The sequence below is a fragment of the Neolamprologus brichardi genome, chromosome 13 (genome assembly GCF_056152115.1).
Source record: "Neolamprologus brichardi isolate AB-2024 chromosome 13, ASM5615211v1, whole genome shotgun sequence".
NCBI classification, from domain to species: domain Eukaryota; kingdom Metazoa; phylum Chordata; class Actinopteri; order Cichliformes; family Cichlidae; genus Neolamprologus; species Neolamprologus brichardi.
Genome location: NC_142116.1, coordinates 26,850,994 through 26,871,029, shown reverse-complemented (window position 1 = coordinate 26,871,029; position 20,036 = coordinate 26,850,994).

Here is a 20,036-nt window from a genome sequence, read left to right as displayed (position 1 = left end):
AAGAACTGAACCTTCAATGAACTGAAGCAAGAGAGACTGAAAAACTCAAACAGAAAGTGATAACTTCAAGTTATTGCTGCTAAAGGTAGTTCTACAAGCTGCTAATTATGGGACAGCTGGGGTCGAGCAGGGAAATGTTGCCTGTATGAATATAGACAATGTGCTACATAATACAACATTGGCTGTATTTAGTTGGCAGATTTTGCCAAGTTTGGGTTTTGATCTGTGAGAAAAGCTTGTTTAGAAACTTTTTGTCTTTGACACCAGTCACTCTATGAATTTTTGCCAGATCCAGGCATCTGTAAGGATTTTGGCTAGCTAGCCTAATTCAGGTATTCGGAGAAGCAGAACTCAATGACTGTCTTATAAAGCTGTGCAATCCTGAAACATTTATGCATACAGCTATAAAGGCAGACGTATTTATTGTTGTCAGTCATCACGTTTTTCTTCCAGAGTATGAGCCCGTAAGACTTTTAGCATAGACAGATGAGCTAGCAGTCAGGAGGGGATTCCTGCAGACAGTAACTGGGCAGAGAAGCAGACAGGAAGGTCAGCTTCATGACGAATAGAAACGTATTCTCTCCAAACAAACCAGTACAGAATGTTCTTGGCATATCGCCAGTGGCTGAATGAAGACACGGGCTCTCTCTCTCTCTCTTTCTGAATCTGGCTCTCTGTGCACCTCTCTCGCCCCTCATTCCCCTCCTCCCTCGAAGCAGAGAGATGAATGGTTGACAGAGGAATGGCGGAAACATCCAGCAGCCAGATTCCTTAGCTAGTGTAATGCCATTCACACTGGTGTGAGTGTGTCACCGTGGCAGGGATGTGTTTGACTGTGCACATGCATGCTGTCCTGTATGCTAATGTCTATCTGTGTGTGTGAGCGTGTGATTGTCTGCGTAAATGCAGGCTCTTTCATCTCTGCTATAAACATCTGCATGTTCACTCCCGATAACCTCTGTATTACAGCAGTGTTTCACCGTGGAGCAGTGCCAGGCTGGAGGTATACTTGCACACACATACACACACAAACACACACGCACGCACACAGATACCTGCCCCTACACATACTAAAATACGTAGTAATTTACTCACACACTCTCTGCAATTGTGTCTGCCAACTCTTATATAAACCACAGAGGTTGTATCAGAGGGGACTGGGCTGTGAAGCCGTGCTCCCCGCTGGAGCACAGCTGGAAGGGAAACACACACACACACATTGGAGCCCCAGATAAAATTTGCAGCTTTGATTTTCTTCATTCATCACAACCGCTGAGCTGCAGCACTGCTCAACTCTGGATGGATCTTCTTTGCAGGGACCATTACCATTAGTGGGTGCACTTGAGAGACAAATATGAGTGCAAAGAAAGAAAAATAAGTATGTGAATTCATGTGCGTTCTTGCTTTTGTGCATGTGTGTGTTCCCTTTTTGTGTCTGTATCCACGGGGACTCTGACGTGGATGCAGAGGGGGCAGTGTGTGGCTAACTTGTACAACTCTTACCTCAAGCTAAACTCATCTACCTCTCATCTCGCTTTCACCCAGCCTCTCTTGTCCACACCTTCCTCTTCCTCGCAGATGTTTTGCAGTTTATTTGCACAAGTCTACGACTAATCAGCCTGCTGTTTGGTCTCTTGATTGGCTTGTTCACTGCTATTAATAAGTGTTCGCCAGCTCATACGGAGTCATACTTTTGCAGTTTGAACACATGGTGTTTGTGCATGTTCTGAAACACACACACACACACACACACACACACTGATTGATGACCCAGTTAATGTGGCTGTGTGAATCAGAGGAGACCCAGGCAGTCATTGCCTCGTGACATCCATCCATCAACACCTCTCACTGAGGGACTATTCTTGCTGCTAAGTTAAACATACACTCTACTGTTAATGCATACGTGTGTTTGTGTGTGTGTGTGTGTGTGTGTCTGAGGCATGCACTGAAACCTGCCTTGCTCAGGGAGATGAAGGACTTTTGGAAAGTGCCATATAGTCTTGAGAGGCTGTATTGCAGATCAGGAGATATGAACCAAAAACCCAGTTTCCTCACACACACAGGAGCAGGTGGTCTAATTCGGGTTTTGAAGGGGTAAAATATGATTTCTGTCCCATCTGTGAAAAAATACACAATATATGATCAGTAATTAATAAATAAATGCTTTAGACTCTGACAGGGAACAAGGCCATGTTAACACTGTTTCAGATCCACACTAGACAAATGATCAAGTGTTTAATGTATTTCTAGAGTAATTGTTCACTGGAAACATTTCTCCTCACCACTGTAAAAATGCAGAGGACAAACTTCACAGTGCTTAAAGTACTAGACTTTATAAAAACAGGGTTGTAGTTAAATGGAGCCAAGCTTTCTTGAGGTGAGACACTAGATAAAACGGGCACTGGGTGTAGGCTTTCACATTACAGAAACACACACCTCTACCCCACACTGAACACCAACCATCCACACATGGCCTAACGTTAGCTACTATAACAACACTGTGCTAACATGTCAGGTTTCAATCAAGTACAAACTTAGCAACCCGTAAGGGTGTTGCTAATGTTACTCCTCAACCACAAACACATTATTCTTTAAAACAGATATGCTGTTATGCACATTCCAAGCTCTGTATTTTCATGCTTGGACTCTCTTTAAGTAGTTAGGTATGATTCAGAGTTCACAGTGTTTATTGTGGGCCTTACTGGAGTCTCTCAGTTCAGTTTTAGCTTCCCACACCTTGGAACCCAACGTTCATCTCATTGTCTTTCCTCTTGTAAACAGAAGGTTTGGGGTGAGACTTCTGTGGACGAGCTGACCATATTAGGCAAATCTGTTCTGACATCATAAAAGAAAGAGTAGAAAAAATTGCCTGAAACTGACCTTTTAGATCTGAAATTTAAGCTTTTGGCTTACAGGGGTTTCTTTGCAGATACTTTGACCACACCGTTTAATTTGAGCATCTACGATTGCAACAGCACAGACAGAAAAGATGATTAAGGAAACATCAGAGAGAAACAGAAACAGAGCAATTTCCTCTCAGACTTGTGGTTTCTATGATATTTAAAGCTGTGTGGGAGGCTTCAGCTATCAGGCCACTCTGCTGTGGAACCACCTTCCAGTTTGGATTCTGAGACAGATCTCATAGTTAGCGCTGGATCAGGTGATCCCTTACTCATGTGGTAATAGGTCTAGGCTGCTGGGGCTTCCCATGGTGGACTGAATGTGTTTATACACCACTCTGCATTTAATCATTAGTTATTATTAATCTTTGACTGTCTTCCACATTGTGTCTTTTGTCACGTCTTCCTGCCCTCACACCCAAACGGTCACAGCAGATGGCTGCCCCTCCCTGAGCCTGGTTCTGCCTGAAGTTTCTATTTATAAAAAGGGAGTTTTTCCTTCCCACTGTCACCAACTGCTTGCTCATAGGGGACAGTCTGATTGTTGGAGTTTTCTCTGTAATATTGTAGGGATAACCTTACAATATAAAGCTCCTTGAGGCAACTGCTGCGGTGCTATATAAAAAAACTGAATTTAATTGAACTAAATTGACCTCCAGAACCTGCATTAAATGGATATAATGACTTGTGGCAACATAAAGTTGCAGGTACTTCTGCACTGTTGCTTCTCTGGTGAAATTGTATTCAGCAAACATTATAAATATTTAATTTACCATTAATGTATAACTATAAGAGTTTAGCCAGGAGAAAAGAGTTCAGTCACTAATAAATATTTTAATATATATATTTACCCTTTCTTTTAAAATGTGCAATATGCAGTGTTGGGAAGGTTACTTTTAAAATGTATTCCATTACAGAATACAGAATACATGCCCCAAAATGTATTCTGTAATGTATTTCGTTACGTTACTCAATGAGAGTAACGTATTCTGAATACTTTGAATTACTTAATATATTATCATGCTGTTTACAACTACATGAATGTACTATTGCTGTGATTTATTACTGTTACTGACGGTCTGGGGCTCCGAACCGTAGTAAAGGGACCTCTGGCTAATACATCGGGTTCGTGTCGGGCTGTAGCTGAAAACTAGCTTTACTTTGTTGTCTGGGTCAACTTTGCTAGCGAGAGACAGAGAGAGGCGTTGAAAGGCTGCTCCAACAGAACTTATTGTTTTTGGAGGAAAACATGAACACGGTGTACAGTCGAGTCTTAATAGCTTACTTACAACTGGGCTCTTCAGGCACTCTTCTTGGCTGCAGTGGTTATTATTATATTTACATGCTTCCAGCTCCCGTTTTTGCTCATGACAGCTCGTACTTTTCCTTTTTCTCCCTCCCTCGCTCACAGACACATAACGTGTATGGCAGTCCATTCTCCCTACAGCACGGACTACACTGCCTATGATGCTACATTCTTTAGAGCTATACCTGTAGCATTCTGTCTATTAGCTTAGCTCAACAACAACAACAAAAAGGCCTCTCTCACCCAGGAAACATGCAGAGAGAGAGAGAGCGTCACCCTGTAACCATGGCAACCGTAACGCTGCCACCTGGAACAACAGAACGTAGCTGTCAAACAAAACCCAAATATGAAACAGGGAAGTACCACCGTGTAATCCATTTATTTCAACAAAGTAACTGTATTCTAAATACCACCTTTTTAAACGGTAACTGTAACGGAATACAGTTACTCATATTTTGTATTTTAAATACGTATCGGCGGTACATGTATTCCGTTACTCCCCAACACTGGCAATATGTGTCATTTAATTAAAAAATTGAAGGAGCCGTACTATTCTGAGGACCCACTAGGCCTCTTCTCAGAGCTACACTGACAACTGTTATTTAAGCAGGATTAGAAGTCATAGCAAAAATTGTAAACTAGCTAATGAAAAAAAAGCTCCTGTTTATTGCATAACCTTGGAAAACTAACAACTGTGATTATTTTCTCCTGGAGTTTAGATACTCAAGTAAAAGATATAAGCAACGTAAATCAAACTGGACAGTTGAGAAAATGTGCTGCCCCTGCACCACATCATATTTATTAGTGTTAGCCTGACGGTGTATGAGCGCTTCGTGTGAATTCCTTCATGTGAATGTTTTGACTCTGCAGAGTCAAAACTGCAGCTGTCAGATGAATCTGGTTGGGGAGCGGAAAAAAAGTATCCAGTCGCGCTAAATGGAATTACTCAAGGCGGTGTGGTGAGATAACTCCACCTGTTTCCAATGCTCCAGAAAATTCGCTCTCAGTGTTTGAACATCTTGAAAATGAAGTGCCTGGGATTGTGCTCGGATAAACAGTGCAGGGGAGCTGTTAAACAGAAACTGAACAGATTCCAGCGTCTCCTTTCGCTTTGTCAAACTTATTAACTGACTTGACAGCATAAACAGGCACTGACACAGGAGACAATTACAAGTTGGCAAAAACAGAGGGAGAACAACGAGCGAAAGAAATCGGTCTGAATGGGAATCTGTGTGCTTGGGGGTGTCTGGGTCATCGCTTCGGCTGGACGTGAGGGATTTATCAAACGGCTCACATCATCTTTCCATCTTTCCATCGCCATCCACACATACTGTATGTTCCGACTCCCAGAGCACTTGTTGTTCTTCTAATTCAGCTGACTGAGCACATGAGGTCTGGGAAAACTCCCCGAGCCAAGGACAAGAGGACTTTGAGAGTCATTATCACCTCCACATCTGCTAGTTTCGCTCAAGTTGAGACTCCCCCAGAGCTAATACCTGTTAGCACGAAGACAAAGAGAGAGCAAGCTGCAGGACAGACTATGCCCCACCTGATACCAACACTAGGGGGCAGTCTAATACAAAACATGGGGAGAGCATGCAGCGGTTGTGATTCACTCTCAGTCAAGCTGACAGTTGCATGTATGGTCCTGGAACACACATAGACCTGTTGCTTTTTGAAATCTGTGCCAAACAACCCTCTTTTTGTTCATACAGATGATCATCAGTTTGTAATTGCCATAGCTTGAAACACACGACCATGTTTTAATTGTATTTCTTGTCTACGATGGCTCTGTTAAGAGCTCATTAAGCTGTTGGAACAAGTCCTGCAGAGGAGCGCTCACCCAAACAGACAAAAAAAAAAGAAGAAGGGGAGAATGGATGGCTTTATTCTGTCCTTGGCCTCCGCTATTCTCCGTTCAATATTCCACACTCGGCTTCTCCCCACAGTTACATAAACAGCATCTGAGATACAGCCAGCCACATCCTCCACATTAGATTCCATTGAATCTGCACATAATGGCTGTGGTGTGGCTGCACTGCTGCAGGGTGGAGGGTCTCTCTTTCTCTCCTTCTCCTCTCCTCGCTCTTTCTCTAGGTTGGTGGGACCCAGCGGCGGTGCTGCACTAAAGCGTCTGTTTAACAGGGAAGCCAGCTCTCCTTCATGTGGCTTGAGTGGAATGAGAGCCGCTGCCGCAGCAGAAGGAGCTGCTTCAGCGAGCTGTAATATGAGTCAGAAAACAACACCAGGCACCTCCAGCCATGCTCTCTCACTGTGTGTGTGTGTGTGTGTGTGTGCTTGCACCAACCGGTATTCTGTGTACTGTACCTGTCAGCGCTAACTCAACTGTGTGTGGGTGTGCAGTGTAAACTCCATGCAGGTGAGCCTGTGTTGGTCTTGCGGTATGTGTATATAGCCATGCATTTGTGTGTGCTTGAGATAAGATGTATGCTGGTGATCAACGATTCCCTGGCAGGAAATGTGTCACACACACACACACATATGCACGCAGTGTGTGTCTGAGTGTATTTGCATTGGAGAGTGGGGATGTTTAGGCAGGACCCAGCACTGTGGGACAGACCTTCAAAGGGTAGTCTGAAGGTTAAGAATAAGATTAGGGTTAGTGTTGGGGTTAGATATTTAGTGATGATGGTTAAGGTTGGGGAATGCGTAGTGCAAATAAGTGTCAGATGAGTAGAAATATATAGGCATGGAGCCTAATGGACATGACTGTGACAGCTGATAAGAGTATGTGTTGGGTAAACGTGGGCTTTATGGATTGCTAGAACATTTTGTTCTTTGAGTACACTCACTGCTGTGGGAGTGACTCAAATGCAGGATTACATTTCTCAGTATTACATCATAACTCATTTAAAGGACATTAAGCTCATAATGTTGCTGAATATCTTCAAGATATTTAATGTTATGAATGTTATGTTATCTGCTGCTGCATTCTGGTCATTGTGGCTCACACTTGTTGAAGTACTTGCCAGGTACCCAGCTGTGATTCAGTTTAATTTATGGTTAGCCACATACAGAGTGTGCAGGTGCTGTTGTTTTCCCATGGTATGTACAAATTTGTGCTTGTGCTATAGTCAAGTCACAAACGTAAGTAATTATAGACCTGAAGACTTTAAAAAGCAAACAAACAAAAAAAAAACAAACAGAAGAAGAATCAGAAAACAGGTAGACTTTAAGCTATGGTTTATCCACACACATGGATGACACATATAAGTGCAGGAAACAGCCAAGTCACAAGCTTCTCACCTCGTAGGCACGACTGCATGTGTTGAAAATGCTTATTGTGAAAATGAATCTGTGCTGATTGTAATGTTTCTGCAGTTATCATTCCCAAACATACTGCAGAAGTCAGTGACATTCCCAACAAGGTGTTGAAACTCCTCTCACTGTAACTCACTGCACGTGGATGTTTGTACAGGACAACTTTATATTTAAATACACTGGATAACTGTTATAGAAAATGAAAAATGGCCATAAAGGAGACAAACTGGAAAACACAAAATTCAAATTTCCAAAAATTCAAATGTCCTTAACGTATTTTTTGCCTGTGGATGTGGAGGTAGCTTATTCCAGTGGTTCCAAAGGAGTTCCAAAAGTTGGACACCCCTGCCTTAGATAGATAGATGGATGGATAGACTGTTTGATGAGTTGCACCTTTTTAGGCCATAAATACATTAAATGAATTCATGGATTCAAAATCGTCATTTTTTCTTTGGTGAAACTGATACCTGATAGAGACTGAAGACGTCACTTGGATGAGTTACAAAATGTTTCTCCCACTGAAAACGTTACATCCAGATGAACAGAGTCAACTTTTTGGGAAACCTGACTTCTGGGAATATCAGTCGGTCCCAACTAATCATTATATATTTTGTCATAAGTAATATATTATAAGATTATCATACCATATGTGTATTACCTAAAAACCTGGTACTTGGTTAATTCAGAGTTTAGCTGATTTTCTCCCTTTAAAAACATTAATGAAACATATTAAAGTAGATCATCAAAAAAAAAAAAAAAAAAAAAGAGTATCTTCATAACTCAATAGGAATGTGAGGAAAGTGGTCCTGTAACCAATAATTGCTAAGTGGGTTAGTTGGTAAACTTAGTGTCTATATTGCACAGTGTTACAACATGAATTCTTGTTGGGGCTGATGTGACTGCTCCAAAAACTGACAGATTTCAAGCTCAGAGGTGGAGAAGTCGAGCCACAAGTTTTCTTTCAATTAAAAAGCAAAACAATAAAAAAACTCCAAAATGAAGGTCAGTAGAAGCAGGACAGGATGTGTGTGTGTGTGTGAATGAGATGGAGACAGGTGTAATGGTAAACATGGAGGTAATAAGTGATGGTAATAAGTTTAAATACCTGGGATCATCCATCCAAAGCAACAGACGCAAGAGTGGTGAATAAGACAGTGAATGCAGGGTGGAGTGGATGGAGAGGAGTGTCCCTGCTGTGATCCGGAGATGGTGGCCAGTGTTGGGAAGGTTACTTTTAAAATGTATTCCACTACAGAATACAGAATACATGCCCCAAAATGTATTCTGTAACGTATTCCATTACGTTACTCAATGAGAGTAACGTAACGGAATACTTTGGATTACTTAATATATTATCATGCTGTTTACAACTACATGAATGTACTATTGCTGTGATTTATTACTGTTACTGAAGGTCTGCGGCTCTGAACCGTAGTAAAGGGACCTCTGGCTAATGCGGTGGGCTCGTGTCGGGCTCGTAGCCAAAAACTAGCTTTACTTTGTTGTCTGGGTCAACTTTGCTAGCGAGAGACAGAGAGAGGTGTTGAAAGGCTGCTCCAACGGAACTTATTGTTTTTGGAGGAAAACACGAACACGGTGTACAGTCGAGTCTTAATAGCTTACTTACAACTGGGCTCGTCAGGCACTCTTCTTGGCTGCAGTGGTTATTATTATATTTACATGCTTCCAGCTCCCGTTTTTGCTCAATGACAGCTCGTACTTTTCCTTTTTCTCCCTCCCTCGCTCACAGACACATAACGGGTATGGCAGTCCATTCTCCCTGCAGCACGGACTACACTGCCTGTGATGCTACATTCTTTAGAGCTATACCTGTAGCATTATGCCTATTAGCTTAGCACAACAACAACAAAAAGGCCTCTCTCACCCAGGAAACACGCAGAGAGAGAGCGTCACCCTGTAACCATGGCAACCGTAACGCTGCCACCTGGAACTACAGACCCGCCACAATATGAAACAGGGAAGTACCGCCGTGTAATCCATTTATTTCAACAAAGTAACTGTATTCTAAATACCACCTTTTTAAACGGTAACTGTAACAGAATACAGTTACTCATATTTTGTATTTTAAATACGTAACGGCGGTACATGTACTCCGTTACTCCCCAACACTGATGGTGGCACTGACAAAAAGGTAGGGGGCCGAGCTGAAGATGTTAACATTTTTATTGGGAATGACCAGGATGGACAAAATTAGAAATGAATACATCACTGGGGCAACTCTGAGCGCTTTGAAGGCAAAGTTAGAGAGAAAAGGCTGAGAAGGTTCAGACATGAGCAGAGGAGGGATGGAATGGAGATGCCAGACGGGAGGAAAAGTGGAAGACAACAGAGAAGATTCATGGATGTAGTGAAGGAGGAGATGCAGAGGGTTGTTGTGAAAGAAGTGGCTGCTGGACATAGAATGAATCTACACAGATGCTCCACTGTGGCAGCTCCTATAGGAAGCAGCCAAAAGATACAACGGCAGATACCAAAGACACCAAAGCATCTCTGCTCTGTCAGAAGTGCAGCCTTCATTGTCCCACAGCAGTGATGACACCAGCAAAGCGCATTTAACTGCATTCTCACAGACTGCTTTGGATGTTTCTCCCAGGTCAGCACATATTGACATACAAAGTGTCAATATGTGCTGACCTGGTAGTGAGACTGAGTTGAAGTGGCAGATTAACTACAACAAAACTACACACAGGCACCTACATGATACCTTATCATTGTCTACATGGGTATGCCAACAGATTCCTCTGTGTTCTGAATAAACATGATATCCCAGGTTTTAAAAAAGGCCCTGTAACCAGAATGCCCATGTCCATGAGAGCACCCTGTTATTCTCAGGGACTAATAGGATTGCTACTGGCTCCAGGCTTGCATTACACCTTCTAACCTCTGCACCCCTCCTTGCCGCCTTGTTTTGAAATTGTAGCCTCTGTTATCTAGTGGTAAAATGAGCTTTTAAAGACCTATGAGAATCATTAATTTAACTAGTCATAGCAGAAGGGGATTGGCTAAATGCAATGGGGGCAAACTCTTAATAAGGCGCCCTGGTTCCAGGGATGTAACTGGAGGAATTAGGAGAGTATTTAAGTCCAGTGGCTTCTTTGTCTTCAGCGAGGTGCACACTTTGGAAAGTCCCACCATTCCCCTGCTGCTGTATCTCTTTCAGATTAAAGAAATTCCTGCAGTTCTCCTCACCTTCACGTTTTCCTGTCAAGTTGTTGTCAGAACGAGGACCTGGTCAAGACCATTTCAGTACAGAAGCATTAGTAAGGGCTGTCACACTCACATGTTCCCAGGCAGAAGCTATCAGCAGCTGGTGTGAAGGAATCCAACTCCAGTGGCAGTGACCCCCAAGATTTACTCCCCCTCTTTCTCCTCCTCCCTCTCCTCCTCATGCGCTTCTTCTTCTTCTTCTTTCCTTCCTTTACCCTCTTCATCATATCACCCTTACGCTGCCTCCCCCAGAGAGACAGCTGCAGAACACATTACATTATTGTGTGTGTGTTTTGGGGGGTTTGCGAGAAAAGTTTTTTAAAAAGTCGCGAGGACACAAAGAATTAATGGAAAGAGTGTGAGAGGCAAGGAGAAACAGCATTCGACACAGTGGCAGGATAAGGCACCTTGAACTTTTGCTGACACATACGAACGTGTTGCTGCAGTCTGCTCTCAAAAACATTTGGATCTGGTTTGAAAACAACCCCTATATAGCCTCTTCAACATATGTCCGCCAGATTTACATCACTTGGGTAATGTGTAATTGTGTGTGTGTCTGTGGGGATGGGGGAGTATAAAGAGGATGGAGGCTCCTTTTGTGCTCGTTCAAAAGGACAGTCCTTCCTATGCATTTGAACATTCGACCGATCCTTCCCTTCCTGTGCGTTGAGCAGTACGGGTGGTGGGCTGATTCAAGCCCAATGCTAGTCTTTATGGTTATTTCACCGCAAATTTAAATCATGCATTTCTTGGACGAGCATAAATCTTTTCATGTTCACTTGTCATTGTGTTTGAAACGTTGAAGTCGGCTGTATTAGTTCTACCCTGTCAGAATCAAAGCTCTCTCCTCAAATCATCTATATTATTATGGTCAGGAAAGCCGGACAACTCGGTTTTAATCCATGACAAAAACCCCTGAGAAAAGGTTTGTTGGTTAATGTTTTCATGATCTCACATGTTCTTACAGTCGAGCAGATTTTGGCGCTGCAATGACTTTGCCCCCTCTGAAGGGGCTTCCATCAGTCCTGATGCATTTAGTCGGGTGATAATCTCTGCTTGTTCCCAGAAATGCGAGAAATACAAAATTATACACAGGTTACACTACTCAAGGGAAAGACTTCACAAAATGTACCCAGACTGCTCCCCCCTCTGTGAAAAATGTATGATACATTATGGAAATCTGTTACATTGTTTTGCACTTTGTCCAAGGCTTCAGGGTTTTTGGTGTGACATTTTTACTTACTTGTCTAATATTTTTAAGAGTAAGATTGAGCCAAATCTGATAGTAATTATCTTTGGGATCTCCAAAGAAACACAAAATTTACAACACTCTCAAAAAAGGTTTATGTCATATGCATTGATTATTGCAAAGAAACTGATCCTGCAGCTTTGGAAAGGCAAAGAGACCCCTGTATTAAAGACGTGGCTTACAGAACTTACAAATACTCTTCATCTTGAAAAAATAAGATATACCATGAATGATAATGTAAAAGACTTTGAATTAATCTGGCACCCTTTACTTATATACCTTGGGAAAATATAAACTTTCCTTTTTTCTGGCAGTCGGGGGATTGGGGCCCATAGTGGGTTTTTTTTGTTATTGTTGTTGTTGTTGTTGTTGTTTATTTGTCTGTTTTGTTAGCTTAGAGAAAAAAGGGGCATACGCTCTATCAATTTGTAACAACCATAATACTTGCTCCTAATAATAAAAGATATTTGAAACAGAAATGCAAATTTCTGACCACAACCCCGTGTTGCTTGCAGTAAAACTATAATTGTGTCATTTGCGTCATTATATAAGTGTTTCCATGTCATGAAGCAAGAGTTTTTTTTTAATTATTATGTAGTGTGGGATGAAGGTTTTTGGGGAAAGATTCTTCTTTCTGAATGGCTAAATATACTGTCTGTCTTTGAACAATAAAATGTAATATAGCACTATTTTTCATCTTTGTGAGGTATAGTGGAAAGTTCAATAAAATCACAAAGACTAGGTGCAGCTGAAAGCAAGAAAAAGAAGAGTTTGAAACCTGATTCAACCCCTTCGGATTCTAATTAGGTGCTGAAAAGCTATAAATTCATCCAGCTCTTCTGGATGCACATATATACCAATCAGGCATAACATTATAACTACCTGCCTGATCATGTTGTTTCCCTTTGTATTCATAAAAAGCAGTGACCCATCAAGACTCCACTAGACCCCTGAAGGTGTTCTGCGGTATCTGGCACCAAGATATTAGTAACAGATCATTTAAGTCCTGTACGTTGTGAGTTGAGCCACCATGGATTGGACTTCTTTGTCCCACAGATGTTCAATTGGATTGAGATTTGGGAAATATGGAGCTCAAGTCAACACCTCAAACTCCAGCGCTAGCTCAACTGTGGCTGAGGAATACTGTTTCCATCAAAGGGTGTATATGGTCTGCAGGAATGCTTAGGTGGCTGGTACGTGTCAAAGTAACGTCAACATGCATGGCAATGTTGAGCAGCAGAAAACTGGCCAAAAGCATCATTACTGTTCTTCCTTGGAACACTTGATAGATGCTGACCACTGCAGATAGGGAACACCTCAGAAGAACTGTAGTTTTTCTGCTCGTAGCATATCAGTTTTAAGGAAAAAATGTTTACATGCTCCCTAATATATCCCACCTACCAACAGGTGCCATGATGAAGACATAATCAGTGTTATTCACTTCACCTGTCAGTGGTCATAATGTTATAGCTCAGCGGTCTCCAACCTTTTTCGCGCCACGGACCGGTTTATGCCCGACAATAAGGTGTCGCGGATAAATACAACAAAATAAAACTAGTACCGGTACCGAAAAAAGAAGATTTATTCATAACACACGTAAAAAGACCCAGGAAAACTGAGTTAACAATAAAATGATAACAAAATAACGCTGAAAACCGATAAAAACCCTGAAAACCACACATTTCACACCTGAGCCTCAACTCTCGCGGCCCGGTACCAAACGACTCACGGACCGGTACCGGTCCGAGGCCCGGGGGTTGGGGACCACTGTTATAGCTGATCGGTGTATGCATTACACAAAGGTTATACCAGACGTGTGTCAGCAGGTTTTGTCCACACACAGCTTCAGCAGTGACGATGATATTCCTGATCCCGACTTCCTGACTCTTTGGTTCAGTGGAAAATAGACCAGCTTATAAATATGCTCCTGAAACGCTCTCTGGTGCGTCTTGTGGAATCATTAGCTTTTTTCTTGACTTAGCCTGATCACCTCCACTATATGATGTAACTGGCACAGTGTATCCAGGAGTGCAGCTTAGTTGGCATTTGTTGGAAATGTCCTTTTCTTTTTTTAACAATAACGTTCTCCTCCATTTTAATGCGACACACACAACACACTCCTATCCCACTGTCCCCAGTACTGATCTTCTGTCAGATCCCAGCAGCGTTGCAGACATCTGTCCAACAGTGAGTGCTGAAGGGTCAGTGATGGAGTAAAGCACAAATTTGCAAGCTAGATCTTACTAAAAATGACCAAAAAAAATATCATGATTAGGTTAAAACAGGGGTTTCCAACTCCAGGCCTCGAGGGCCGTGTCCTGCAGGTTTTTGATGTGTCCGTGATCCAACACACCTGATTTAAATGGCTAAATTACCTCCTCAACATGTCTTGAAGTTCTCCAGAGGCCTTTGATTTGATTTGTGTGTTGACTCAGGGTGATATCTAAAACCTGCAGGACACCCTTGAGCCGTGGAGTTGGACACCCCTCTCAAACCCTGAATCCTCAGAAAGGATGTGAAACCAATGGCTCATACAAACACTATGGGTCACACATTATGAAACACTACTGGTCACTCTGGGCATGAGAACTGGCTTGTTGTGTTTAAATCAGCTCCATTTCGCAATAAGCAGCTCAAGCTATTTAAAGAAAACACAAGAGTACCGAGTGTGCTCTGTTGATGCATTCATGCAAGTCATGGCATGGGTTTGTATTGGGTTTATGGGCAATTGTTAGTTGATTGGTTATTACATAAGTGCTTGTATTCTTTTAGTAGTTTTGGCAGCTAGCTTCAGGTCCATTGCCACCGACCTCTGCAACTTGAATATAGGGCAAATGCTGATTTGCACGTACCACAGAAAAACAAAGACTCATACACAATATATGTGGCTAGCAAGAAATCAAAGCATCATAAATGGCATCTACATTGTGTATGATGAGTTACTTATGAAGCCAAATAAGAAGAAGAGCTTACGTGATGACCAGAACTAGGAAAACATATCGTCTAGTCATGCAAATGAATCCTCGCACATGTGTGAGTTTCTGTGAATGAGTGTCCCTCTGTGTGCATTTGATTGGCAGGGTCCACAGTACGGTATGTCCATATGTGCTCATGTCAATGAGCCTGCAGTAAGCCGCGGTATTGTCTCAGTGTATTAGCAGAGTGTTAATCATTGTGTGAGCCAGTGTGCAGTTTGTGGCAGGACTGTGGATGTGGCTCCTTCATTAAAATGTTAACCAGGCCACATGGACAATGGATGCACTGTTCGGCCTGCTGTCCTCTTCGTGCTGGACTGTGTGTCTCTTTCTCCCTTCCCTTCTCACTCTGTGTGTGCGTCTCTCTCTCTATGCCCCCTCTTCTTCCTCTTTATCTTGTGAAACATTGGCCCTGACTGTCGTTGAAACCACAAGCCCACAACCCCGCTCTTTTTTTTTTTGTCTTACCCTCCATCTCTCACTTTTTTCTTACACTCCTTTGTGTCAGTTTCTTTTCTTCTGCGCTGTGGTTAGGGTGTCAGGGCTCTTTAGTTTCAAACTGAATACATTTCAACTCTGTATGAACCACACAAGTCATAAATCTGGTTATGCTAAGGCTGATGTTACTGAATTACCTTTACATGTGTATGTAAAATGTACGTGGGTGCTCGTACGTCTTTGCGCACACGTGAAAAGATCTCGGTAACAGGATACAGCAGAGGAGATTTTCACGTGTGTGCATGTGTGCTGGGGTCACGGTGACATTAGCAAAAAAATTAAAAAATGAGCAAGTCAGTGGTGAGTTTGGACTTTGTTTAAAGGACTATAAATAAGTGTCAGTGTTTGAGTCAATGCCATTTAACTGTTCAGTGCTATTTCACCAGGAGTGTTTCCCCGTGCAACGTAGCTGGTTCACCTGTCCCCAGGGATCAGCACATGAGCTGGGGCAGAGGCGAGGGGTAAGGGGGAACAGTCTAGAGGAAAGGTGCTGTGAGGAGGGGTGACGGAGGGGATGTGGCACCCCCTCTAGAGAACAGTGCTCTGCATGTAAGGCTGTAACAAGGATCAAAGTGCCCCTGACACCCATGGATCCCATGGGCCATGTAGCCCTGTACCCAACCCCAAGCCCCCTACCATCATCCCCACACATCCAAGCATCAAAGGAACTATCGATCGTAACTGAGTAACAGGTGGGGAGATTTGTGTGTGTGCATGGGAATGCGTGTGTGCGTGCATGTGCATGTGCGTGTGTGTTTTCAGTCACCCATCTTTCAGCACTGCAGCTGGGCAGCTATCTCCTGGCAAAGAGGAGACACTTCCTCTTTGCTAACCACTGTTTCCTCTGAGAGAAAAACCCTCTTTGGTGCCATTTCACCTCTGGCACTCACTCACACAAATTCAACTACACAATTAGATCTACACACAGCTATACATAACCTAAAATGGCAATGACATATTATGCTATCACACGTCTTGGTGTGATGACACATGAATGAACGTTTTCTTTTGACCTGTGAACTGAAACAGTCATGCCATCAGCAGATCATGTGGGAAGACACTTTCAACTCCCTGACCACAGGAAGCTGAAAGGAATAAAAGAGGAAATGAAATCATTACTTAGTGTCTTTCTTCCAGTGTGGCAATAGAGGGAAAAGCACATGATGGGGGAGTGGTAAAAAACAGGAAGAGGCAAAACTGTAACTAAGACCTTTGCTGCAAATTGAGCATGTCTGCCAGAAATGTTTCTTCTTCTTCTCTCTCTCTCTCTGTCACACACACACACACACACACACACAGACACACACACACACAGACAAAATATTCAGTCACCTACATTTCCACTTTGCAAATTACAGCCTGAATTACGGCCCCCACCAATCATGGCATGCATCTGTCACCAGCCCGCCAATCACCGTGCTTGTCGCCATGCAGGGCGGTCGAGGCAGGCTTAAAGTGGTCATTTTCTGCTAAAGCCTGTAGTTAGAGTTCCTGGGAACAGGAGGTCGGCCATTTTGGCGCCCTGCAGACCTTTGCAGAGCTGGCTTGGATTGTAAGACTTGTAAATGTAAATATCAAACCCAGTTTGCATCATAAAGCTGCACAGCGTGCTTTACTATCTGATTTTGTTACAAGACTTTTTCTGCTGGAAGCACCCAGAGGAGACATTTGTCACTGACGGGTTTTATAATAATTCATAGTCCGAAATTTTGAACTAAGAGATGCCACATTTGATATGGGCTCGCTCAAAATAGATAGCTTTGCAAACCTGCTATGTGTGTGACTCAGCCACAAACTATACGGGAGTTCTTCCAAGCTGTGGGGAATGTTCAGGACCATGGAGCAAAAGAGTACATAAGTCCGAATTACAAGAAAACGAGCAATTTTAATCACTTACAAAACAATGGGCAATTAGGTACTTTTTATGCTTTTTTTAAAAAAAGTGTGTACTTCTGCATGCAGTGAGTGTGCAACTATAGTTCCGAATTTCATTCATCTATTTGTGTGTTTGTTCTCTTGCAGGTCATAGAGGGATTCTGACACAATGTGACTGTAATGTCTGTAATGGCTCTTACTGGAATGTAAGAGCGTTTTTACGCCTATAATTCATTTTTTCTGGTGCGAATCTGTTAATTAATTTGTGAACTTGCACCTTTTTGAGACAGAGAAAAAACAGAGAAAACAGAGAAAAATCCAAGTAGAAAATCAAAATGTGTCTTTACGAACTACGTGAGAATGTACAGTCTGCTTGTTCACCAGATGTGTTTGGGGCAGAAGCAATAAGAGTGAATACAGGAGGAATGTGGTGTGTTCTTTACTGTCCCAGATCCCAGAATTCAATGACATTTAATTCAGTTTTATTTATATAAAGTCAAATAACAACATCAGTCACCTTAAGGATTTGTCTTGTAAGGTAATAATACAGAGAAAACCCTGAAAATTAGACCACTCCGTATGAACAAGTTCTTTGCGACAGTGGGAAGGAAAATCTGTCCTTTAACACAGCGGTCCCCAACCCCCGGGCCTCGGACCGCTACCGGGCCGTGAGAGTTGAGGCTCAGGTGTGAAATGTATAGTTTTCAGGGTTTTTATCGGTTTTCAGCGTTATTTTGTTATCGTTTTTATCGTTTACTCGGTTTTCCTGGGTCTTTTCACGTGTGTTATGAATAAATCTTCTTTTTTTCGGTACCGGTACTAGTTTTATTTTGTTGTATTTATCCGAGACACCTTAAAGGCCGGTCCATGAAAATATTGTCGGGCATAAACCGGTCCGTGGCGCAAAAAAGGTTGGGGACCACTGCTTTAACAGAAAGAAACCTGCAGCAGAACCAGGCTCAGGGAGGAGCAGCCATGACTGCCACGACTAATGCAAACCACCCACGGCTACGGTAAGTCTTTAGCTCAAACTTAACAGAACAACATAACAAGCAACATAAACGTCGTAGTTGAGTCAGCTCAAGATCACCCCCTCCAAAGGGTTCTCAGGCAGCTGCTTTGGTCCACATCCAAAACGAACCAGAACCACAGTTGGATTTGAACAGACTAAAACAGCAGGTGTGAAAACGACCCAAGACTCCAAGTGTCTGAAACACTAATAATTTCAACAAATTTCCTCTTCATCCCCAGACTTATTTTTGTCATTCAGCACCGAAGAAAAACCTAATTAGGTGGGCAATGTTCTCTTGTCTCTGGACCAAACATCATGTGGCATCCATGTGACAAACCTCTTAGTCAAACTGAGACTTGGGCTACGTCCACACGTACACGGGTATTTTTGAAAACTGAGATTTTCCGTTTTCGTTTTAAAAAATAATATCGTCCACACGTAAACGCAGAAATGAAGGAAAACGCTGCTAGGAACATGCCAAAGCAACAGGTGGCGCTATATTCCTAACCGTGTAGAAATGTTGGCCAATCAGAAGTCTAGAAGCCCGGGTGGGAAATGGTAAACAAAGCTGGGGAACCGAGTCGTATGTGTGGAGGGACAGTAACTGTGTGTGTATATGTAAGCATTTAAACACTGCAGAGAGAACAATTAACAGTAACAGTATTGTAGAAATTCATTTCACCGAAACAATAACGTGGCGCACAGTGTGTCGTCAAAAACAGGCGCAACATCCTTTGACGCTGCGTTTTCTCCATTTTTCTCGTCCACACGTAAATGCAAAAACTGAGTTTTCAAAAATATCCACCCTGGCCGGAGTTTTTAAAAATCTCCGTTTTCAGTGACCAAAAACGCCGTTTACATGTGGACGAAAGGCGCAAACGCATAGCGTTTTCAAAAATACCCGGGTACGTGTGGACGTAGCCTTGATTTAATTGTATCAAGTCTACCTGGTTACTGTTTTCATGCAGTTCATCTACCCACACTTAACATAAAAGTTCACAAAATGGGGAAAGGACTGATCTGGATCACTTTGTTTAAAACTGTGAGAAATCTCATTGGATGAGCTGATGGAAGACCTATTCGAACATCCTTCAAGTTTCAATTATCTTGAGACTCAACTTAGAATTCCTTCGATTACCTTTTGACTTGGAATTGTCGTGAGAAAATGAATTAGACTTATTGAGTGACCCACACTTATCCAGGCTTTGAGTTCTGTCCTGAAGGCCTTAAGACTTGAGGTAGACTAGCTTCAAGATGTAACATTTGGCTTGGGCTTGTTATTCTGCTGAGACTTGACTGTTCACTGTTCCTTGGCTTTGATTTACTTTGATCAGATATGAGGCGTGACTTGGACTTACCTTAAGACACGAATTGGACTTAATCATCTCAAAACTATGACAACACTTAACACTTGATTTGAATTGTAAATCGTCTGGAGATTTGGCTCGGGCTTGTTTTGACTTGACTTGGACGCAGTAAAAACAGCTCAATACAGCTTGTACACAGCATGTAAATAAACCTGAGTAATGAAGACATTATGTTACAAGATTACAGTGTGTTTTGCAAATGTGCCACACATTCCCATTTTGAGTTCAACTCTCCTGACCTTGTGCGTATGACACATCGGCTCAGGAATGAGTGTGCTGGGATGAAGTTCCCTGTATAATCTCCACCAAGCGTGATGAACCATCACTCATCGTGAGTTACCTCA